The sequence below is a fragment of the Acanthisitta chloris genome, unplaced genomic scaffold, assembly GCF_000695815.1.
Source record: "Acanthisitta chloris isolate BGI_N310 unplaced genomic scaffold, ASM69581v1 scaffold17419, whole genome shotgun sequence".
In the NCBI taxonomy this organism is placed as follows: Eukaryota; Metazoa; Chordata; class Aves; order Passeriformes; family Acanthisittidae; genus Acanthisitta; species Acanthisitta chloris.
The window spans coordinates 72,561-80,028 of NW_008691007.1; the positions used below are offsets into that span (position 1 = coordinate 72,561).

The following is a 7,468-nucleotide window of genomic DNA, read 5'->3' on the forward strand; positions in this document are numbered from 1 at the left end:
ACTGCACCAAAAAAAATTAACTAATGCCTCATTTGATCTTGTGACCATAAAACTTGTGTTTTCATTGCCTCTTTAACCTTTGACCATCTATTTTTCCCCTTAATTTGTGTGTTATGTACCTGATAGTTTTAAATTTGTTTCTTTTATTCACGAAAAAAGAATCTGCTCTAATGGTTGATTTGCCCTCTGTTCATTATAAACACCACTGATTTTATTTTAACTAATGCCTCATTTGATCTTGTGACCATAAAACTTGTGTTTTCATTGCCTCTTTAACCTTTGACCATCTATTTTTCCCCTTAATTTGTGTGTTATGTACCTGATAGTTTTAAATTTGTTTCTTTTATTCACGAAAAAAGAATCTGCTCTAATGGTTGATTTGCCCTCTGTTCATTATAAACACCACTGATTTTATTCTGGATTCTCAACAACAGCCACACACTTAAAACCACTTCTTCACAGTCCATCATATATGCATGTTATTTGACTTACTGTGTTCTCTTTACCAGAAGTGTGTGGATGTTTTCACAAAAAAGTGTTGACTAAGCTAATAGAGAAAACAAACAACAAAAGAGAGAAATTGCCTAATTTGTAAGAGCTCGTTTGCCAGTTTATTACTTTATTGAAGTCCTCTTCATATTGTTATGATGGACTTGAATTTAACTTATGCTACTGGGCTTATCTTCTTTTAAAACAGCTCTCAAACACCTGAACACATGATAAAACATTTTTAAAACACATGTAGACCTTAACAAAATATGACCCATCTACAGGCAAAAGAAATTAAGTGAAAGGGGAAGATTTCATGAGTATCATCAATGAGGACAAGGATTCCAAGTATGGCTCATATTTGACATCAATATCCTCCATTTGTGCAAATATTAAATTCAGGGATGCCAATCCTGCATACATATGCATAGTATCAACCCCATGCTGATTCAGAACTCTTCTCTTGAATAGTTTCTCATATTTGTTCACTAAGTTACACTAAGAACACCACACACAACCTTTAACTACAAATACAGGTGCACTAACCTACTGACTAGAATTTCTGTTTCTATTCATTTGGGAAACAGGAGACTTGGTATGCAAGTACAGGCTTCTAGACCTGCCATCCATGTTGATGGCCACGCAGACACAGGGTCCCTCGTCTCTGGTGTCCAGCAAGTCTCAGTTTCTCCTGAGTAAATAAGTCAGTGACACTAGTGTCATTCCCTGCAGCCTACAGACTTCCTGTTGTTCTCAGCAATATTCATTATCTCCCAGCATCAGCAACACTGAAACTAAGGGCAGCTTTTACTTTTGTTAACTCCAACTAACATCAACTTTCTGTTGACAAGAAAGAAACCAAGATCAAGGCCAGACGATACAAGTGACACGTTTAACATGGTCTTCTGTGAAAGAAGCCTTGTACTTCTGCAGATGGTAACACTTGTGCTGCAACACAAAAGAGTCTGTCCTTGGGTTTTCTCTACAACATCCTCTAACATGCACCTAATACCCTGTTTAATTTTTTAACTATGCAACAAACTTAGGCAATGTCAAGAAGATTTTACACTGTATTTCTAATTCTTTCATATAATAGAGCAGGAAAAGGGTCATTTCAGGTTATGCGACTTCACCATGGGCATATGGCAGTGAACCCAGAGCAGAAACATAAAATCTCCCTCTCCTCTAAAGCAGATGGCACGCTGCTCAAGTAAGATATAATCTAATGCTAACTGCACTACTACTGCTGCTATTATCTATTGAACCAAAACCAGTATAAAGCAGTAAAGATTGAAAAAAAAAACCAACTCACAAGGCAAGGGAGGTGAAGCAGGAGGAAGACAACAAGCAAAAAAACCAGAGCAAAACAGCTCTAAGGTAAGACAACCTATTGTGGTAGAAACAGCCTCTTTCCAGGTACATTTAAGATTTAAAACTTAGGAATGGCAGTAGGCAAGAAACAGCAATGGCCTTCACCCTGTTTTAGAGGATGTTCCCCTAGCTTGAGATACTGGCCCAGTTCCCTTTGCTTTTGTGCTGCACTGGGCACTTGCCAGGGGCTAAATATCTCAGTTGCTTAGATAATTACATATTTATGATTCTGCCGAGAATTCTTACTCAAAGCTTATTTCTGAACTGTAAAATGCTCAGAGAATCGGCAGAGAAAGTTCTCTGAGAAATGCTACTTCAAAATAGAGCCACCACTTCTTAAATTTTTTAAGGACGTTCGTTTCCGTTTCAGTGGATTCATTCAGTGGTAAACATTAATGGCAGAAAGAGGAGAAAAGGGGTGTTTTCCCTCTAGCAAGATCCCTTTCTGATTCAGTTAACTTGCTTTCTATAGAAAATTCACAAACCCTTCCAAATATGGTTCAAAATAGAGTAGTACACACAATTGTTAATGCTTATCACAGTATGCACCCTACCACACCACACAACTTCTTTTGTATCAGATTATTAGCACTTCCTCTTCAACACATAAACCACTAGATCAGCTAATTCATACTGATCCAATAAACAGAACTGATGTATGAACACTCTGAAATATAATTGTTCAGCCATAACCAATTATCAGACAAAATATATTGCACTTCACCTTCCTTCACTGATAATAGCATCCACTGACATCAGAAGAACAGTCCAAAATCTCATGTTGTCACTTATTTTGGACTATTGTAGAAACTGATAGAAATATCTATTTATTTTTTTACCTTTTAGAGCTGAATTCTGTAAACAGGACAACCAATATCCTCAGCACTAAATTTCACAGCCACTTTTAGGCACTCCCTTTCAAAGTGCTTTCAAGCTTGGTTAGCTTGATGCATGTGAGTGCTCTTTACCTATATCTCAAAAGAGCTACTCCTACACTTGAAGTTACATGTATGCACACGCATTTGTATTTGAAGAATAAGGGTCTTGGTCTTGCAGAGTTATTTACTCTGAAGCAATTATTTAAGGCTGTTGAGGCCAACATCTTTAGTGCTGCCAAGTTTCATAAACTCTTGAGAGCAGGGGTCCCTGTTCTCAGAATAATGACAACCGACCTTCAGCTCTACCACCTTACAAAGCACAGCCCATCTGCAGATATTCGTTTTTATATAGTTATACTTCAGAGATGCCATTCAGCTCCTATTGAAACAAAGCCAATTTTGTAATTCCAGTGCAAAAACCTTGGAGCTAGTGGCACAGACCTCCAGCTGTCCTTGGCAGGTGCCAGCAGAGGCAAGGCTTCCACACCAACCCCAACTCCTCCAGTTCTGGGTGCAGGCTCTTGCCCTCTCCCTTGCTTTTCTTCCTCTACATGAAACCATTTTAACATATTGGACTGGCAGATAGATCAGCATTTCACTGGGAATAGCTGCTGGGAAACCACAAGCTAGGAGTTATATTCACCTATTCCTTCAGCTGTCTCCTAAGGAGTGGGAAGGTCACAGGACAACACTACAGAAGGCATCACAAAGGGGTTCAAACTAAAAAGTCTTGCTCCTGTCTTGAGGAAGGTTTTGCATACATTTTCCAACCCCTTCAGGGAATGCCTTTTTCTTTGGAGTGACTTACTCATTCTCCCCAGCTCCTCCAAGCACTCCTGCTGTTTCTGGGCTAAATCCAGTGAGTTGATAATTACAATGAAATGTTGCACCTCCAGAATTTCTTGGCCCAGGAGACTTAGTGCCTGCAGAGTTGTTCTCCTGTAACATCTCTTACATGTAAGCATGATGCAACACATAATAGGTGTGTTACACCTTCAAAACACAGTATGATACATTCACCTAAAAGGTAGACAGCCTTGAAAAGAATGGCTTTAAATCACCTACTCTGTATTCCCCTCAAAACTATGAGGACATGCCTTAGCTGTTGATGACACTGCTTTCCTGGAGACTAAGTTACTTTGTACTCACTGCCTATCCACTGCCTGTGACAGCTTGTAATAAACTACTACATCCTCTGTTCTCTTCTGCATGAGACCTTTTTCACTGATCAGGGTGCTGATCTTTGTCAAACTACCCATGTAGTAAAAGATGGAGCTGAGAACCTGGGCATAGGGTTTTTCAGGATGCCTCTTAGAAGACAACCATGCTGCCTTGCTTTTTTGATTCCTTCACAGCCCTTTTTGGATACTGCTGCAAAATTAAACCCATCACAGCAAGCTGTTGTACCAGAGTCTCCAACTGGTACCTCCCACCTTTCTGTAAGTTCCTGGGTTATGCACAGTCCTCTTTATATATTTAGATATACATATATGTGCATATAGATACATGCACGGATAAGGACACTTACATATTGCCACACATTTATGCACACACACACACACACACACAGACCTGCTTCAATGACTTGTAGAAGACAAACTGGTTTGCATCCAAAACTCACAGGAGAAGCCTTGCAAGGCACAACAGAAAAATCTCTCTCAGGTAAGCTACTTGTTCCATCACATAAGAAGAAAACTTATTTGCCAAAGCCTTTGCTGAAATCCTGACATCATCTTTTGCTTAGACCTAGGGTCCAAGCCTTTAAATCTTTATTTCCAACACATTCATTAATCCTTGTGACTGTGGATTGAGTATCCAGTTATCAGCCTCTAAATGAACCTCTGAAATCCTAGAAAAAAATAGCATTATACACTTACTTTCCTGCACTTTACAGGTCTTTATTTTGTTAAGCCTTTGCAGCTTTCCTTTGAGACTGTGAGGACCATTAAAGCTGACTGGAAGAATGGGAAGGAGAATTCACACCCACAGAACACAGCCATACTCTCTTTTAGCAGGCAATATTACAATAGAAATATTTTATTTCTAAAAAAACTGCTAACAACTACAATACATTTTTAAGGAGTATCATTTTATATGATGCAAAAAATAAGCTTCTTTTAATTATCTCTAAAGGAGAAAATCTAAGAAAAAAACCAAAAGATGTGTACATTGTTTAAATGGGGTTTTTTTACTACTGAGAAATGGAACTGACAATCATGATTAAAAACTGATCAAAAATGCTACTATCATTTCTCAAGGGAATCAGAAATTAATTTCTTATTCAAATGTATGTGTTGAACATGGGCAGCCAAGTTAAACCAAGTCCTGTTTGGGAGATGTACACAAACTGCTTTTTTCAGCAACCTCTGGCCCACACTTTGTTTACACACGTCAGAGAGAAAAACATCATAATAAAAACCTATAAAAGTATTTTTTATTATTCAGATTAAGTTATTATTACTTCTGGGGTGATGAAGAATATGCCCAGCCTGTCTCTTAAATCTACATTCAAACTGTTTCAAAGTTAATTAGGGTGAGTAATTGTTTAGAAATCTCTCGAATAATAAAATATAACAACTTATAGCACAAAAACAGTCCTTAAAGAAAAGAGTGGGGAGTACTTCACTTCACTACAAATAACAGTTGAGTATATTTTATGATCACTATAACAACTACCATGCCCTTGAGACTGTGCAATTCTGAATTTCTAATATAATTTGTAGGGGGGAAATTAGGACAAAATGCAGTAACATTTCAAGTACAGTCTCTCGGTATTTTAAAATTTTATGAAGTATAAGGATTAGGTTAATATGAAATGAGTCATGTTTTTAAGAGAAGCAGTACTAGAGATCAGTATCTTAAATCATAACTAAAATAACACTCAACTACTACAAAATAAAGAGAAATCAGAGCAGCTTTCAGCTGGAAAAAGGTCAAAAGCAACAATGAAGATATAGCAACATTAGAAAAGGCTGAGAGCACTGCTCATTTCAGGTTTGAGAAGTTAAAATACCAGGCTAAGTGACCAGGTAAACGTGATGCTTTCTCACTCAATAAATCCATTCCCACCAGCTGAAATTCATCCCAAATCAATATAAACTCTACACATATCAACTCTTAGCCTAAAATTCAGACTACCAAATGACATACACGCTTGGTGCAGATCTTCTGATTTCAGAGATACACATTTGCTTTACTTAGGGTCAAGTACATTACATTTTACCCCATGTTGTCTTTGGGAGTCAACAGAACTACAATGTATCAAAGAAAAGCAGTTACGTCAAAGCAAATACTCTTGGGAGTGTCATTTTCCTCACAGAGCAAAGACACTGGAGTTGCAAAGGTCTAAGAGAGGCTGTAATTTATGTACATATTCTTTAAATCCATGCCCACACACAAACCAAAGGAACCAGCTCAGTGCACTCATCCAGAACTGAGATTTCAAAGCTAATGGGTTAGAAATATTATCCCTTTAACTTCTGTACTGAGCACAATGACCTAGAGATGATTCAAATACAAAACTTAAGCTGGCACTTTATGCATTTATTTCTTATGCTTTCTCATTATGCTAATACTGCAGTTACCATTCTTGTACACCTCAGCTGGGACAACACAAGATATCAGAACTGCTGAAAAAATACTATTTGATCAAAACTGAAGCAGTAAGTACTAGTCCTTCTGTCAGACCACAGCTCTGCTTTCCATCTGCAGAACTATCAGGAACCAGCAGCAAACCACAAGGACTGACTGAAAATATGAACTTCCAATAATCTGTAACACTCAGTAACTTTCCAGAGATGGAGTAAGAAGATTGCATCAACCAAGCCCCCTTCTACAGAAGCTAAGATTTTTAACTTCACTAGTCTTACACTGACAAATGGGCTGAAGCAAAATGCATCTGACACTGCATAGTTGTTGGGTCCTTTTCTAGAAGAAGCCGTTAGTATTGAAACAAACTGCAGAGAGCACTCAAGTGGGGGCAATAGAGCACTCAGCTCAGCTACAGCTCACCCCAAACAGGCCTTAGGTCAAAAGAGGAAGCAACACCAGTTACCAACAGGATGAGCTATGTTATTGTCAAGTCACACTTCTCACTTCAAAATTAACATGCTGCCCTACTTTCCACAGGAGAAAAAACAGGTGCAATTGTAGTATTTTTGTCAAACAGCATAATGGTCTAGGTGTTCTTTAAAAAAATTACAGTATTCCACTTGAGTGCTAAAAACTAGTTATTCTAAAAATACTATTGGCAATACAAGTCTGCTAATGGTATGTGTGCAGGAACAAAGCACACCACCTTTAGTCAGGTAAAAAGGTACTTACCATTGGCAGTGCATTGATATGCAGAAGTTTTCCTTTCGGGTGCCTCTTGCCACAGAAGGATGATGCTAACAAGGAAATAAAGAGACAAAATAGGAAACATTAATATTTATTATTTTGAAACTGGTGGTGTCAACACACAACAAAACATTCTCATGTATGGGCCTTGATGGCTCTTGCAGCCTACTCTGTTCACAGAGCTGAGTGGTTACCACTGAATTTGCACAGAGCCTGGAGCAGTGCTCAGGCACAGCACAGCATGCAGAGCTGGGGTTTTGCATATATCCTGTCGCTCCCCACATCACAGATTGGCTCCTGTGGGGAGCCTGAAACACAGGCCTTTGAACAAACAAGCCTGTTGAATGAATACTTCCACCACCAGACCTCTAGACGGTCTCACCCATTCAGCA

General features: G+C 38.5%; 1 protein-coding gene across 1 annotated transcript in view; it reads right to left on the reverse strand.

Annotated features, from left to right (window-relative positions):
* Window positions 1-7,128, reverse strand: part of TBL1XR1 (transducin (beta)-like 1 X-linked receptor 1) — a 60,222-nt gene extending 53,094 nt beyond the window's left edge. Inside the window, exon 1 of the mRNA XM_009082074.1 lies at window positions 7,062-7,128. The gene's annotated coding sequence lies outside the window, so the exon portion shown is untranslated. The remainder of the gene's footprint in view (window positions 1-7,061) is intronic.
* Between the last annotated feature and the right edge of the window lie 340 nt (window positions 7,129-7,468).